The sequence below is a fragment of the Lissotriton helveticus genome, chromosome 6 (assembly GCF_964261635.1).
Source record: "Lissotriton helveticus chromosome 6, aLisHel1.1, whole genome shotgun sequence".
Lineage (NCBI taxonomy): Eukaryota > Metazoa > Chordata > Amphibia > Caudata > Salamandridae > Lissotriton > Lissotriton helveticus.
In genome coordinates, this window is record NC_136067.1 from 978878979 (window position 1) to 978896756 (window position 17778).

A 17778-nucleotide genomic window follows, 5' to 3' on the forward strand; every position below is an offset into this window, starting at 1 on the left:
ACCAAAATTTTAAAACCAGACATTTTACCAGAAAACATTTACCAGAGTGACATGAGACACACAAAAAGAGAGAAATGACACACAGAAAGAGAGAGATTGGACAGGTACAAAGTGACATGACACAGACACAGAGTACCCTTTAAGCTAAAAGAGGCAAACTGTCAGCAGACACAGGTGACATTATTGAAAAATGTGAAAATATAATTCCTTATTTCACACAGACACTCAGTGTGATCCTTGACCAACATTTTAAAGCCACATATTTTACCAGAAAACATTTAGCAGAGTGACATGAGACATAGGCACAGAGTACCCTTTAAGCTAAGAGAGGCAAACTGTCAGCAGACACAGGTGACATTATTGAAAAATGTAAAAATATAATTCATTATTTCACACAGACACTCAGTGTGATCCTTGACCAACATTTTAAAACCAGACATTTTACAAGAAAACATTTATCAGAGTGACATGAGACACACACAAAGAGAGAAATGACACACAGAAAGAGAGAGATTGGGCAGGTACAAAGTGACATGACACAGACACAGAGTACCCTTTAAGCTAAAAGTGGCAAACTGTCAGCAGACACAGGTGACATTATTGAAAAATGTGAAAATATAATTCCTTATTTCACACAGACACTCAGTGTGATCCTTGACCAAAATTTTAAAGCCAGACATTTTACCAGAAAACAATTACCAGAGTGACATGAGACACAGGCACAGAGTACCCTTTATGCTAAGAGAGGCAAACTGTCAGCAGACACAGGTGACGTTGAAAAATGTGAAAATATAATTCCTTATTTCACACAGCCACTCAGTGTGATCCTTGACCAAAATTTTAAAGCCAGACATTTTACCAGAAAACATTTACCAGAGTGACATGAGACACACGCAAAGAGAAAAAATGACACACACAAAGAGAGAGATGGGGCAGGTACGAAGTGACATGAGACACAGGCACAGAGTACCCTGTAAGCTAAGAGAGGCAAACTGTCAGCAGACACAGGTGACATTATTGAAAAATGTGAAAATATAATTCCTTATTTCACACAGACACTCAGTGTGATCCTTGACCAAAATTTTAAAGCCAGACATTTTAGCAGAAAACATTTAGCAGAGTGACATGAGACACAGGCACAGAGTACCCTTTAAGCTAAGAGAGGCAAACTGTCAGCGGACACAGGTGACATTATTGAAAAATGTGAAAATATAATTCCTTATTTCACACAGACACTCAGTGTGATCCTTCACCAAAATTTTAAAGCCAGACATTTTACCAGAAACATTTACCAGAGTGACATGAGACACATGCAAAGAGAGAAATGACACACACAAAGAGAGAGATGGGGCAGGTACAAAGTGACATGAGACACAGGCACAGAGTACCCTTTTAGCTAATAGAGGCAAACTGTCAGCAGACACAGGTGACATTATTGAAAAATGTGAAAATATAATTCCTTATTTCACACAGACACTCAGTGTGATCCTTGACCAAAATTTTAAAGCCAGACATTTTACCAGAAAACATTTACCAGAGTGACATGAGACACAGGCACAGAGCACCATTTAAGCTAAGAGAGGCAAACTGTCAGCAGACACAGGTGATATTATTGAAAAATGTGAAAATATAATTCCTTATTTCACACAGACACTCAGAGTGATCCTTGACCAAAATTTTAAAGCCAGACATTTTACAAGAACACATTTACCAGAGTGACATGAGACACAGGCACAGAGTAGACTTTAAGCTAAGAGACGCAAACTGTCAGCAGACACAGGTGACATTATTGAAAAATTTGAAAATATAATTCCTTATTTCACACGGACACTCAGTGTGATCCTTGACCAAAATTTTAAAGCCAGACATTTTACCAGAAAACAATTACCAGAGTGACATGAGACACACACAAGGAGAGAAATGACACACAGAAAGAGAGAGATTGGGCAGGTACAAAGTAACATGAGACACAGGCACATAGTACCCTTTAAGCTTAGAGATGCAAACTGTCAGCAGACACAGGTGACATTATTGAAAAATGTGAAAATATAATTCCTTATTTCACACAGACACTCAGTGTGATCCTTGACCAAAATTTTAAAGCCAGACATTTTACCAGAAAACATTTCCCAGATTGACATGAGATACACGCAAAGAGAGAAACGACACACACAAAGAGAGAGATGGGGCAATATGATCAATGCCAGCACTACAAAAAAACATGATACAATGCAAGAATAAAGAAGCCCAATATGCTTCTTAATATTCCCCATAGTGCATACAGCAGTCTATCTATATTAAATGAATCATAACTCACCTTTAAAAATGCTTTAGAAGATTTAGAACAGTGTCAGTCACACACACCAGATTTTCTTAAGCAGAATCTCTGAAATGCACCTCAAAAACTGCAACCACAAATGGCCCTGATTCCCTGTAATTCTTCACACATATCCCTGGAGTTAACCAATAAAAATTCTTCCCACACTATTTCAAAAGCAAACTGACATTTTAATTGGTTCTACATTTCAACACTTTCAAACTCACATAATATTCACCCATCTCCCAGTGCTCATTCAGCCAGTTACCATGGTAACTCCCACCTAACTCAGCACACAGTTGAAAAGTTCATCATACTATGTTGCAAATAAATCCAGCAAGGGCGTTTGACCTCTCAATGTACTAGCAAATCATGCGCAATGTTTCTTTCAATGACTTTTTCTCAACCATTACAATTACTTCTTTCAAAAAACAAAAGCATGCATCCTAATTTTCAGTGGAGAAGTTTAAAAATCCCCAATCATTTCTTCTCTTCCAAGGGCACTGCTTTTCAACCACTTTTATTTCATAACTCCTACTTTCAAACTGCCATTTCATTTCCACAACTCATCTGAATACAACCACATCTACATTGAAGATGCCAAAAGTCTGAATTGTAGGTCATAGCTTTGTTCACTGGAGTGAAAAATATGCAGCTAACAGAGGTATTCTCAACCTTGATTTATCAAATGTGGATATTATGTGTATTGGCCAGAGAGGATTGAGATGTCACCAATTGATGCCATTGGTAAAATCCTTTATGCATCTACCACACCCTGACCTCATAATTGTGCACTGTGGTGGAAATGACCTGGGCACTTTGACTGGGGTAGGTCTGGAAATGCCTTTAAAAGACATCTTTGGGCAATTTATGTCACTTTTTCCAAAAACTGCCTTGGTATATTCTAATATATGCCAAAGGCAAAAATGGAACTGGTCCAACCAATTTTGTCCACAGATTGAGAAAGCAAGGAAACATGTGAATAAATCTGTTTCTGATTTCCTCAGAGACTATGTTATGGGTTCCATATACCACAATAACGTACGTTACAACATGCAAGGCATCTATAGGATAGATGGTGTACATTTTACAGATGAATTTTAGACTCTGCATTGGTACCTACTTGTAGGTACAAAAAACACCCACATAACACAACAGCTCTTTTCAGAGCTACCCTACCTCTAAGCACTCATAGGGGCTGATTACGATGGAGGATTTTCCTCATCGTCCGGGCCTGCGGAAGCCAACGCCGGCCCGGGGGATGTAGAAAATCCTCTGCGGACCCACCAAAGACCCACCGCCACATTAGGATGGCTGGTGGGTCCTGGTTTCAGTCCGCCGCTTTTCCGCCGCAGTTGGCTTACAACTGCGGCGAAAAAGGCCTAATATGGTGGCGGTGTCTCTCAGACACCGCCAGACATATTAGGATGGCTGAGAAAACATGCTTTTCCACGGCAGATTGTATATCGACTTTGTAACCTACGATTTTTTTATTTTTATATTAGCAGTCTTTTACTATTGATTATATATATATATATATTTTTAATTATTTGTTCAATGTATATATATTTTTTTTAATCATTTTTCCCTGGTGCGCTCAGGGTGCGCGCACCGGTAAGCTTACCCGTATCATTTTGACTTGGAGCGCTCAGGGTGCGCGCACCGGTAAGCTCTCCCGAGAGCGCAGCGAGAGCACTAATTCTGCGTTCGTAAAAAAAATATGTATGAAAACTAAATAATAATGCAAGACATTCTGTACCATACTTATAAAAGCAGTATTTTTGATTTTCCGAATGAAAATGATTTTTCATTTCCGTAAAGCTACCAAAACGTCACTTAGGCGCGCCGCGTAAACGCCCCCGGAAGCGCCTACGTTCCCGCTGCGTAAGCGCCTCCAGAAGCGCTCCGGTGCGCGTAGCGTAAGCGCATCGTCATGTGACCTTAAAATAACAATTTTCATTGCTTGCTAACAGTTTTTTTTTTCACAGAATGAAAACCCCACCCTTTTCCTTCACTTCTTCTTTCACTTTGGTGAGAGCAAGACCTCTTTTTTTCTGTGCTAACAATCTGTGGATAGAATGGCTGCCAGAGCATCCAGCAGCAGTGAGGAGTCAGATGGTTTCATAGATGAAGAGCCTCCTCAGCCGAAGGTGAAAGAACATTTCATTTTGAAAAAAAATTCTATACCTGAGGGACTTAAAAAAGTAAATGCTCCAAAGGTGGAGTGTAAGATCTGCCATACTGTACTTTCCTGAGGAGACCCCAGAAGGAAGTACAGTTTTGGTAATTCAACTATGATTCGGCACGTCCAGAGGAGGCACCCCCAGAACTATGTCCGGGAGAGTGTCAGGGCTCTGGCACGAGAGGCTCCAAGGGATGGTGCCTCTACTTCAACTGGAGGAGCAACTGCATCGATGAGGAGGCGACCAGAACAGCTGATCCCAAATATTCAGCCTGTTTTTAATGAGGCCTCAATCAAATGCAAACATTGTGATGCACTACTTTGTTACGGGGAACAAAGTATTTTGATCATTGCTCAAGCAATAGAGAACCACCGCTGCCGTCCCCAGCCCTAATTTTGATTTTTTTTTTGCTCCTGTTGAGCAGTTTGCCATTCCCTGTTTTGTTTTTGTTGAGAAAAAAACGAAAAAAGAAGAAAAAAAAGTTATTTTTAGACCTACCTCCAATTCTCAAAAAAGAGCTGTATTCTTAAAAAATGAAAAAGAGTAACTGAAGTGGCGTGCAGTGAGAGAGAAGAGGAAAATGAGTGAGAAAGCAAAGAAAGGGATGGGAGGGGAAGGGAAGTGAAGTAGGGGGACTGAAAGAAAGTGAGTGTGGGTAAGGAGAGTGAGGAGACGGAGAGTGAACATGGGGAATGAGGATAAGTGAAGAAAATGTAGTAAAGGAACAGGGGTGTGGAAGGGTAAGAAAAGAGCACTAAGGTTTAGGAAAGAGTGGGGATACAGACTGGCTAAAGACAAGTGAGTGTGAGACAAGGTGAGCAAGGGAGTGAAGAGACAGAGAAAGTGAAAGACAAAGTGAGAGTAGAAGACTGAGGGCCTTATTTATGAGGCCATGCGTCACTTTTACACCGCCGATGCGTCACTTTTTGTGACGCACCAGTGGTGTAAAAATTGCCCCTTGTTGAGTCATATTTACAAAGTGACGCATCTAGGTAGATGCGTCACTTTGTAAACCCCTGCGCCACATTATACCTGCGCCAGGTATAATGTATGCAAAGGGGGCGTATTGACGCAAGGAAGGGTCGTAGAAGTGACGCAGTGAAATCTATGAGATTTCACTGCGTCACTTTTAGGACGCCGTTGCGTCGAAATCTTGCGCCTGTCTCACAGCAGGCGTAAGACTGACGCAAGCCCTTTCACATGGGGCTTGCCCCATGTGAAAGGATGCATTGCTGGAGTTGCGTCACTTTTGTGACACACTCCAGCAATGCGTCACTTTTACGCTTACAGATACATCAGAAATACTGACGTATCTGTAACTCCTTGCGACATGATGCGTCTTACATTAAACATGATGCATCAGGAATGTCGCAAGGAGAGCGCACTGAGAAGTGATGCATCGCTGCTTTCACGCATCGATGCGTCATTTCTCATAAATGAGGCCCTGAGTGAGAGAGGAAAGAAACATAAGTGAGGGAGTGTGGCTGTGTTATAGGGAGTGAGTGTGATAGAAGAGGAGTGACAGACTAAGGGGTCAGAGAGAATGAGGCTAACAGAGAGAGAAAGAGGGAAAGGGAGTGTAGAACTAAGAGGACAGACGGAGTAAGAGAAGGAGTTAATGAAGTGGAGTAAGAAGAGTAAGGGAAGGGAAAACAGTGAAGGAGTGAAGGAAGGGAAGAGAGAGGAAAGAAAGTAAAGGAGAAGGTCTAAAAGAAGGTGAGTGTGGGAGTATAGCTCAGTTATCGGGAGTGAGCGTGATAGAAGAGGAGTGAGAGACTAAGAGGACAGAGAGAGTGAGACTAATAGAGAGAGAGTGAGAAAAGGGGAGTCAGTAAGTTAGAGGACAGAGGGATTGAGAGAAGGAGTTACTGAAGTGGAGTAAGGGGAATAATGGAAGGGAAAAGAGTGAAGGAGCAAACAATGGGAAGAGAGAGGAAGGGAAGTAAAGGATAAGGTTTCAAAGAAGGTGAGTGTGGGAGTATAACTGAGTTATAGGGAGTGAGCGTGACAGAAGAGGAGTGAGAGACTAAAGAGACAGAGAATGAGGCTAACAGAGAGAGAATGAGGTAAGGGGAGTGTAGAAGTAAGAGGACAGAGGGAGTAAGACAAGGAATTAGTGAAGTGGAGTAAGGAGAGTAAGGGAAGGGAAAACAGTGAAAGAGCCAAGGATGGGAAGAGAGAGGAAGGAAAGTAAAGGAGAAGGTCTGAAAGAAGATGAGTGTGAGAGTATGGCTCAGTAATATGGAGTGAGCGTGATAGAAGAGGAGTGAGAGACTAAGAGGACGGAGAGAATGGGGGTAACAGAGAGAGAGTGAGAAAAAGGGAGTGAGTAAGTTAGAGGACAGAGGGATTGACAGAATCAGTTACTGAAATGCAGTAAGGGGAGTAAGGGAAGGGAAAAGAGTAAAGGAGTGAAGGATGGGAAAAGAGAGGAAGGAAAGTAAAGGAGAAGGTCTGAAAGAAGGTGAGTGTAGGAGTATGGCTGAGTTACAGGGAGTGAGCGTGATAGAAAAGAAGTGCGAGACTAAGAGGACAGAGAGAATGAGGCTAACAGAGAGAGAATGAGGGAAGGGGAGTGTACAAGTAAGAGGACAGAAGGAGTAAGAGAAGGAGTTAGTACAGTGGAATAAGAAAGTAAGGGAAGAGAAAAGAGTGAAGGAGCAAAAGAAGGAAAGAGAGAGGAAGCAAACTAATGAAGAAGGTCTGAAAGAAGGTGAGTGTGGGAGTATGGCTGAGTTATAGGCAGTGAGCATGACAGAAGAGGAGTGAGAGACTAAGGGGATGGCGAGAATGAGGCTAACAGAAAGAGATTGAGGGAAGGGGAGTGTAGAAGTAAGAGGACAGAGAAAGAAAGAGAAGGAGTAAGTGAAGTGGAGTAAGGAGAGTAAAGGAAGGGAAAACAATAAAACAATGAAGTAAGAGAAGAGAGAGGAAAGAAAGTAAAGGAGAAGGTCTGAAAGAAGGTCAGTGTAAGAGAAGAGTGTGAAAAAAAGGAGTAAACGTGGAGATTCAGAATAAGTGAGGCAAGCGCAATAAGGCAACAGAGGTGTTGGAGCATCAAAGAAGAGTAGTGAGGTTAAGGAAAACAGTATAGAGAAAATAAATATTGTACATCAAACTTACCTTATAAGTAATGTAAATTTAATATCATATTTCCATTAAAAATTATATCTGTGAAAGACAAAATAAAATTAGAATATTTATAATATATATTTTACAATACAAGAGACAAAGTACGACATTAAAAATCATAAAAGGTCAGTAAGAGATAAAATAGAAGTGAAGTAGTCAGAACGAAAAACAAAGGAATGGTGAAGGTAAGAGAGAGTTAAAAAGAAATAGAGAGAGAGCAAATTACTAAAAGGATAATGACATAGATACATTCAGTGACAGTGAACAAGAGCCAGAGAGATAAATAAACTGAATGTGAGTAAGATCCTAAAGAAATATGCATTACGAAAACTAAAAGCAGAAAGGGGAGAAAAGAAAGGGGAGTGAGTGACAGAGAAGCAGGAGTGAATAACAGTGGATTAATGCCAATGAGGCATGGAATTTCAGTGAGGGTGAATGTAGGCTTGTAAGACAGTAAGGACACAATGGGAGTGAAGGTAACAGAGAGGGAGTGAGGGAAGACAAGTAAGAATATGAGAGAATAGAGGGAGTAAGACAAACAGTGAGTAAAGGGCAGTAAGGTGAGTAAGGGAAGGAGAATGACTGAGAGAGCAAAGGAAGGGAAGAAAGGGAAGAAAAGTGAAGCAAAGGGACTAGGAAAAGGTGAGTACGTGACGAAAGATGAAGGGTAGTTAAAGATGATGATTGAGGATAACTGAACGAACTGAAGTAAGGGAACAAGGATGAGGGAGGGTGAGTTCAGGAGAGTGAGGTAGATAAAAAAGGAAAATAAAAAGAGGATAAAAGCAAATGAGCTTGAGACAAAGGAAGTGAAAGGGTGAGAACATAGAGGTAGTGGTAGTGAAGGAAACACTGGCAGAAAGAAACTGAGTAAGAGACCAAAGAAAGATAAGTAAGGGCATGTGGGTGAGTTTTAGGGAGTAAGGATGACGGAAGAGGAGTGAGAGAGTAAGAGGATCGAGAGACTGAAGCTAAGAGACAGGGAGTGAGGGAAAGGGAGTGAGGATGTGAGAGGACAAAGGAAGTGAGAGAAGGAGTGAGTGAAGTGTAATAAGGTGAGTGAGAGAAGGTGAATTATTGAGGAAACAAAGAAAGAAAACAAGTGGAAGGGGAGTGAAGTAGAGTGACTGACAGCTGGAAAGTAGTGAATGGGAGAGAGGGAAAGGGCAGTGAAGGAGTGATTAATGAGAATAAGTGAGGAAAGTGGAATATGGGAAGGGAGGTGAGGGAGAGTGAAAAAGGCCAGTGAGGGTGAGTTAAGAGGAGTGATAGAGGGTGGAAATAGGTGAGTGAGCATAAGAGAACGGGAAAATAATATATATTTAATAATAATTGAAAATACAAAATAATTTCAACATCATGTTAAATGGTTTGTTTTTGCTGTTCTCAGAATATATTGAATTTCACTTAAAACAGTGACTTCAATAGTACTCATCATATAACAGCGGGCAAAAAAAAACACAATCAAAATGATTGTGTTTAAAAAAAACATTAAATAATTTCTTAAATAATGTAAAATTTTAAAAACCATATCTAAACTCACTTTTGATCCATCCACTTTTCCACGAGTCCAAATAGTATATGGAAAGTCATTTTCTATGGAAATTAGTCCAGAGTATTCTTAATGTCTCATTTACCCGACTTTCTGAAAGAAAAGCTCCAACATCTTTTACTTTACTTCCACCTCTAGCTTACTTTTTATAAATAATTTGCATAATACTCACAGCACACAATATTTGATAAACATATACTATCTCTATTATCTTCATCACTCTCATTCAGAAAGTAATTTTGAAGAGCAAACTAAGTTATATTAACTGCTGCAATCTTCATAGGCCAATTACCTTCCCTAAAATTTCGGTTGTAAGAACACTAGATAAGAATTTAGTAAGTCAGAAGGCAAACATTGTTTGAAAGTCAGTTGAGTATCATTACAGAGCTTCCAGCCTTTGTGACATTTTAAATAACATGTGTAATGTCCTGATGTTGTTGAAGGACCATCATGGTAAATAATTGCTGCAGTTGTAACGGTTCTTCCTGAAATTGATAATTGAGAAGCCACAACATTTTTAATTAATGTTGTCAATTTAGTTCCATCAGGTCTACATCATTGGAACATTAAAATAACATACTGTCCATATCTTCTTAAAAATAAAGTTGATAGCATTGCAGATTTACATTGACTACAGACCATGTTTTGATTTGCTGCTCTAACTAGATTATTAAAAGACACTGATTTGCAGTCTGGTAAAGTCAAATATATAAATCTTTCAGTGTCTACTGTAGTACTACTTGAAAAGGAGCAATTGTCACAGTCATGTTGCCATTTATAAGAAAGGCCAAAAAGATTTTCTACAACTACACCTTCATCTTGCAAAACAACAAGCATATACATTAGAAATTCCTGACGGGGCGTGGCTTGGGTGCCAATGTAAACGGCAGCGAGACTCCGGGGCTCCTCCGCAACCGCCCCTCGCAAGCAACTATCCTGACCTTCGAAATCGGACCCCTGGCCCCCACCTAGTGTCGGAAGGTCTGGGGAGCGTAGGGGTGAAGACTGGGGGAGCTGGGTGCCCCCGCCGAGAGCGACTTTTGTTCCCCCCGGAGCGGTTGGCGCGCTAGGAGCGCAAAATGGCGGCGGTAGTCACAGTTCGAGCTGCCTGTCGTAGGCGGGCAGCCGGCGGATGAAAGCCCCCTGAGGCGGCGGACCCCACGGCATCTGGAGCGGAGCACCCTACACACTATCAGAGGTGGGGAGAGCGGACTGACAGGCGGCTTTGCAGAGTCCTGAGAGCGGCGAATTCGCGGGCCGCCTGACCCCAAGATGGTGGCACCCGTGTGAGTGCCCCGGTCCCCGCACGTCTGGCCGGACACGCTGGGAGGCTTGTAGATTTCCCCCCTCGTGGAAGGGGTTTCCCAGCTACTAGAGTGGGGGCACCGGCTGGCCCTGTACCTGGGGGAGCACGTTGACGTGTGGGGGTGGCTGAAGGCTGCTAACGGCCGAGGGACCTGGCGCGAGAGGACGGCAGGAGGACCGGAGGGCGCCTTAACGGGAGGCCCACAAGTATCTAACACGGCCAGGTGAGCCACCCCTGGGATCTCGAGAGGCCCGAGGCCGACGGTGCCTGTATTGCCTGCTTTGCTGGGTGCCCCCAGGAGGGAGACGACTCGGGGGCCCCCTCCTTCTCCTCGCTCTTGGTGAGGCCCTTGGCAGGCCTGCAGTGAGTGGACCCAGAACGCCGGGAGTCTGCCCCTTGAGCCAGAGTGCATCCCTTGCGGCCCACAAGCCGGCCTCTCCACCTTACTGCCGACTGCTGCTGCGGGCGACCGCTTTGGGCGGGCACTGAAGTCCTACCTGATATCCCTGGCTGGAACGTCCTTCCTGCGCTGAAAGTGCCCCTGAACCCGCTGTCGGAGCAGTGGGGTGCTCTTTGCCCCAGGAGATGGAGGGGTGCGGTGGTGCCGAGGGCTCCCCTGTGGAGGCGACTGAGGGCTGACGGGCTTGGTGCACTGAGCCTGAGTGGGCGGCTTGGAGTGGACTCCGGAAAATTACCGCAGGATGGTCCGGGGGACCAGGAAGAAGGGATTTGAGGTATTGCGGCTTGATGAACTGGGTCACACGATGATGGGTGGCGAGGAAGCATCTGGCTCTGGGGGCTCAGCCCCGCCACGGGACCCCTCCCTGAGTGACATTATGCAGGCCATTGTGGCATCACGGGAGGCCCTGGAGAAGCGAATGGACACCATTGGCACTGACTTGTCCCTTTTGAAGGATGACCACAGGAAGCTGAAGGAGCGAGTAACGACCACGGAGGCGAACATGAGGGACGTTCCAGGTGAGGTGGCAACCCTGAAGGCCTCATTGGCGGAAGTGGCGCAGAAAGTTCGGGTGCTGGAACTCAGGGCCGAGGACAGCGAGGGACGCTCCAGGTGTAACAACCTCCGCCTCGTGGGAGTCCCGTAGAGGGAGGAAGGCCAAGATGCAGTGGCCTTTTTGGAACACTGGTTGCGGACGGAGGTGGCGCCGGAAGGGCTCTCCCCATTCTTCGCTCTGGAGCGCGCCCACAGAGTCCGGTCGCGCCCACCTAGAGCCGGAGGACCGCCTCGCCCGATGGTGGCGCGCCTTTTACACTACCGGGATCGTGATCATATTCTCCAACCAGCTAGGGCCCTGCCGAATCTCCGTATTGGTAACAGCAAGGTCATGATTTTCCCGGACTTCACCAGGGACGTCCAGCATCAACGATCATCCTTCCTGACAGTCAAGCGGAAACTAAGAGCTTTGCAGCTGCCCAATGCTATGTTGTTCCTGGCCCGCCTGAAGGTCATTGCCGGCGGGAACATCCATTTCTTTCTTACACCGCAGGCGGCTTGGGACTGGATAGAAACCAGGGGGGCAGCTGGTGGAGACACCTCAGCTGTGACCACACCTAGACGCGACTCTACTGATTTGACACCGACGCGGCGACCTGGCTCCCCCACTGGCTGGCAGCAGGAGAGAAACAAGGCGGTATTGGCAGTAGCGGCCATCAGCCAGGGGGAGGTCAGCCCCTCCAGTAATGGCTCGGAACCCTCGAGGAATGCTGAACTGAGTCCAGGCTCCAGTGGCGCTCATGGTCTCTCGGAGACGGAACTTCCGGTGGTTACCCCGCAGACGGAGGACGGCATCTTTGGCTGAGGCAGCTGTGAGGACATGGGACACTCTGTTACACGGTATTGGGACAAGGGGAGGGTCCTGCCTGCTGTTGCGAGGGTGGCGGGGATCAGCTATCTTCTGTTGCTCCTATCTGTACTGTTGAGGGGGGACGAATGAGCAATCTTTTGAAAACTTGGGGGGGGCGGAGGGAGGAAGCTCCGGATCTAACTGGCATTGACGTTCCATACAGCCTAGCCTACTCTTATTGATTAACGCTTGTTTTGCAGGGTTTGGATGGGGTTGCCCCGCTGGCTATCTGTCCTGGGGAGAGGGAGTTGGGTAGAACTGTTTGATAATGGGTATGCGGGGTGGGGGGGTGGACGCTGGACGTGTCAGAGGCTCCCATGGGGGATTGTATAGACTGCTATGTGTACTGCCATGGGACCTGACTTAGGATACAAATGTCTCACGTGGAATGTGAGGGGGATGCATACCATGCATAGACGCCACAAGATTCACTCATACTTAATTCGACGGGGCATACATATTGCCTTCCTCCAGGAAACGCATCTCTTGGCGCAGAAAGGGAAAACATTGCAGCGGTGATGGAGGGGACAGGTATTCCACACTGATTACTCGGCATATGCCAGAGGGGTGGTCATCTGAATAAGGGCGGGGGTACCCTTTCAATGCACACAACAGCTTATTGACCCGGAGGGTAGGTATGTAGTGGTGAGGGGCAAACTAGATGGGAGGGACCTAACGTTGGGTTGCATATATGCACCGAATGTGGACCAACCTGCTTTCTTCTCCTTGATGTCCCGCACATTGGCACAGTTCCTAATGGGCCCTCTGCTCCTTAGAGGGGATTTTAATTGTGTGTCCGACACTGCCTCACATCCCCCTTTGCTAAATGCACCGGCGAGTAGACTGGCGCTTGTGCGTTCTGATTGGCAGCGGCGCTGGGGGCTAATTGACGCTTGGAGGGCTCACCACCCATTGGACAGGGACTACTCCTTCTTTTCCTCCCTTCACGAACTTCATGTCCGCATAGACGCCTTTGTGTGCTCCCTGGATGTGCATGGTGAGGTGTGCCATAGCGAATACCTCACGCGCACGATTTCCGACCATAACCCGTTTCTGGTGCACCTGCGATGGTCGCGGTGCCGCCCACGCATTCCCACCTGGAAATTTCGCCCGGAGGCGCTAGACTATCAGGTCTTCCGGGCAACGATAGCCACGGATATAGAGTCGTATTTTCAGGACAATGCGGGGACTGCGGGGTCAGCAACGATCGAGTGGGACGCCTCGGGGACGGTGCATTGCGACGGTGTCGGGGGTGAGGAGGACCTTGCTCAGTGCAGTAGACCAGGAGGAAGCGAAGCTACGATCGCTGGAGAAGGACCGACCTGAGCGGCCAGACATTCAGGAGGCACTACTTGAGTCGAGGGAGTCGGTAGCGGCAATGGTGGAGCGCCTCAGGTGCTTCGATCACAAAGCCTACCTTAGACGTGCGCATTCGGAACGGAATAAAACGGGGGCGCTCTTGGCCTGGCTAGCCAATCCGTCTCGCCGAAGTTCGGTCATTCTCGAACTCAGGGATCATGCGGGTATGGCGCGGTTCGACCAACAGGGGATAAATGACTTAATCCATGACTACTACACGGAGCTCTACCGTAGTCGGGTGCTTCTGCTGGAGGCTGACTTCCAGAGATTCCTGGAAGGGCTGGATCTTCCGGAGCTGGAGGAAGAGACCGCAAAACCGCTAGGGGGTAAAATTGATGAAAGGGAGGTGAGAGTCGCCATCAAGAGTATGGCGCGGAATAAAACACCAGGATCTGATGGTCTACCGACGGAATTTTACCACATGTACGTCGACCTCCTGGCACCCAGACTGGCGTGGCTCTACAATGAGGCTAAGCATCTGGGTAGCCTACCGAAGACCACTGGCGAGGCGCTCATTGTCCCACTATTGAAACCTGGCAAGCCGCCTTGGGACAGGTCGGCCTACCGTCCACTGTCCATGCTTAACCTGGACTACAAAATCTTGAGCAAAATCTTGGCGACCCGCCTACTTCCCCACATGGCCACCCTGATCCACGTGGACCAATCGGGCTTTATCCCGACCCGCAACACCGCGCTTCATATACGACGGCTTCTCCACGTTCTGGAGGCTGACACCTACGAGGTGGATAAGGCAGCGGTGTTTGCAGTTGACATGGAGAAGGACTTTGACAGCCTGGAATGGCGGTACCTTTTCCATGTTATGCACGCCATGGGTTTGGGTGCGGACTTTGTGGACTGGACGGCACTCTTATACAAGAACGCTACAGCGAGAGTCAGAACGGGTGGTGTAATATCAGAGGCCTGCATAGTAGGAAGGGGCACGCGGCAGGGTTGCCCCCTCTCGCCCCTGTTGTTCGCCATAGCGATCGAACCTTTAGCGGCGCGGGCCCGATTGGGACGGGCATATCAGGGGTTGGACGTATATGGACAGGTGCATCATATCGCGTTATATGCTGATGACCTCCTGCAGTTTTTGGCGGACTCTGCGGCCTCCCTGCGGGGAGCTAAAGCTTTACTGCAGGCGTTGAGCAGGGTGTCTGGCCTCAGAGTGAACTGGACGAAGTCATACCTGTTCCCGGCTCGGGCGTGCAAGACATGCCCACACTCTTCGGAAGGGGTGACCTGGAGGAGCGGAGCCTTCGATACTTGGGCACTTCGATCTACCATACTAACATAGACATTCTGGAGGGTAACATCGGATCGGCGATCCGACTCACTAAAACGAACTTTGACTTCTGGGGTACGCTTCCCCTATCCCTGGCGGGAAGGGTGGCACTCCTTAAGATGGTGACTCTACCGCGGCTACTCTATTTTTTTTGGACTCTTCCGGTCTGGATCCCGACGAGCTACTTTCGTCGTCTACGGACCATGGTGACCGGTTTTCTGTGGGGCTCGGGTAGGCGCAGGGTGGCACTGACCACACTTCTACGGCCTCGGGCTGAGGGGGGTCTAGCGGTGCTGGACTACGAACTGTACTACCTGGCGGCCCAGCTACAGTGGTTGACACAGTTGGCAGCGAGAGACACGAGGGAGGAGAACGGATCGGGCGAACCAGCGGGGCCCCGGTACAGGTGATCTCCCGGATTATACTGGGCCTGCCGATGGGGGACCTCCATCTTACTCAGGAATTTGCGACGGTTCAGAAGTGTTGGAATAGGTATCTGTGGAGGGGTCGCATTGCCTTGCCATACGCATCGGAGATCCCGCTCAACCTATGCAGGGCGCTCCCGCACGGGGGCTCATGGCACCGACTAGAGAACTGGGAGCACCAGGGACTGGCGACCATTGGAGATCTATATCAAGACGGAGCTCTACTGCCCTTCGACCACTTGCAAGATCGCTTCAGGCTGCCGAGGGGAGACTTCCTCCTTTATGCGGTACTGACTGCGGCGATCCGTAAACACTGGAAGGCGGGTTTGGTGGAGCCTCCGCTATCCACGGACTGTCAATACGTGGTAGTGGCCGCGGGGACGGTTAAGGCTATAACGTGCCTCTATAATCGCATGACCGCGGAGGCTCAGACTCCACTAGCAGCTCTGAAAGCGAAATGGGAGGCGGACTTAACAACGGAGATCCCTGAGACGGCGTGGTCTGGTATAGTGGAACGGGCCTGGAAAGGGACGCGCAATGCGAGGTTTCAGCTGGTGCATTTTACATTCTACACAGAGCGTACCTGACCCCTGAAAAGCTCCATAGGTATTTCCTGACACATTCAGCGGCCTGCCTGCGATGTCCGGCAGCAATGGCCAATTTCCAACACATGTTCTAGTCCTGCCCGGCTCTGGGCTCCTTTTGGCAAGGGGTGGTGGAGAAATTGCGGGAGGTCACTGAGAGGGATTTGCAACCCACAATGGCACACTGCGTCCTCCACTGGTTCCCACATACATCAAAAAACAAAATCACTAGTAAATTCCTAGACCTGGGTCTGCTACTAGCGAAGCGAGCCATAACGTCCCAATGGAAAGCAAATAGGGGGCCCACAGTGGAGAGATGGTGGGCGGAGCTCACTAAATGGGCCAGCTGTGAGGGGGAGGTACGCCTGCAACTAGCACTTAGGGCAGGCACTGATACTGCTCTGGAGCAGGCCCGGGCCTGGGAGCGGCTGATACTAGAGCTTACGTTGCCGTCCTCTGACAGGGGGGGCTACCCCGCACTTAGCCCTGGTCCTTAGGCACCCTGGCTTAGGTGGGTGCTAGACCCATTTCTTTCCTGGGATCGCCCCGCGCCCCACGTGTTGACTGCACTTTCCTACTGGTTAATCCTGATTGTCGGTCTCGGACCTGCTGTGCCCGCAAGGGGATCGAACTTGCTCTTGTGGACCTCTGACGCGCCTGGGGGGAGGGATGGGGGTAGGGTGGTGGGATGGGGGAAAGGGGTTGCGGGCTGGAGGGGGTTAAGGGGGGCATTGGGAGTGGGGAGGAAAGATGGTTGTTATTGTTCAGTGTTCACTGGACCAGGTGGGGGGGAACCTGTTGATTAGAAATGCAGCGTATGCACTACCTGGTAAACAGTTATATGTGAATACCCTGGCAGCTTTTAGCGAATGACACTCTCCTGTCTACTGCCGCTCGACCTCCGGTGTGTGAGCTAAATGGCCGTGTTAGACTAAGTATTACAATTCAGAACTTTTATACCACGAATGCAAGTCTCTGACATTGTTGACGACATGAGTATGCACGTATTACTGCTACAATAAAAATTTTGTTAAATACAAATTTGAAATTCCTGACAATCTCGCTGAATATTCTGTGTAAATTGATTTAGACCAGAACATATGTCTAAAACCTTTCGAATTTCAGAAACACTTTGTATTTTTGTTCTATCACTGCTATATTTCTCTAATACAGAATTTAATAAACAACAAAGTGTTTGATCACGATTTTCAGCAATCTGTCCTTTTACAGTTTGGAGAAAAAAAAACATTAATCACTACATTAGCATAGCAGTTGACACCAGAACTATTTTTATTTTCAAACTGAAATCCAACAACATCTTTAACTGAATCCATTTCGTTTCTGCTTACAATTACTGTTTCATCTACTTTTTTTCTTTTTGCTACAACTTCACTACAATTTTTCTCATTTCTTCTTTTTCGGCCTACCACACGCTTTTCAAACAGAGGATATTGAGGTAAATTTGGAGCATACTCTCTTCTTAACCTATTATATTCTTTTACACAATTTAGATCTGCATTAATCTTTGTCCCATCAAAATCAATCATGTACAATCCAGATAAAGTTCTGACTCGAGATAAAGCAACATATGCCATACCCTCCTTGAACACAGAATTTCCAATATTCACCAAAGCACTATCAACACTTAAACCTTGAGATTTATGAATAGTTACTGCATATGCCAAAGTAACAGGAAACTGTTTTCTGCGGACATATAAATCTTTCACTAGCAAAAAACGAGCAGAACAATGATTGATTTGTTGTACTTCT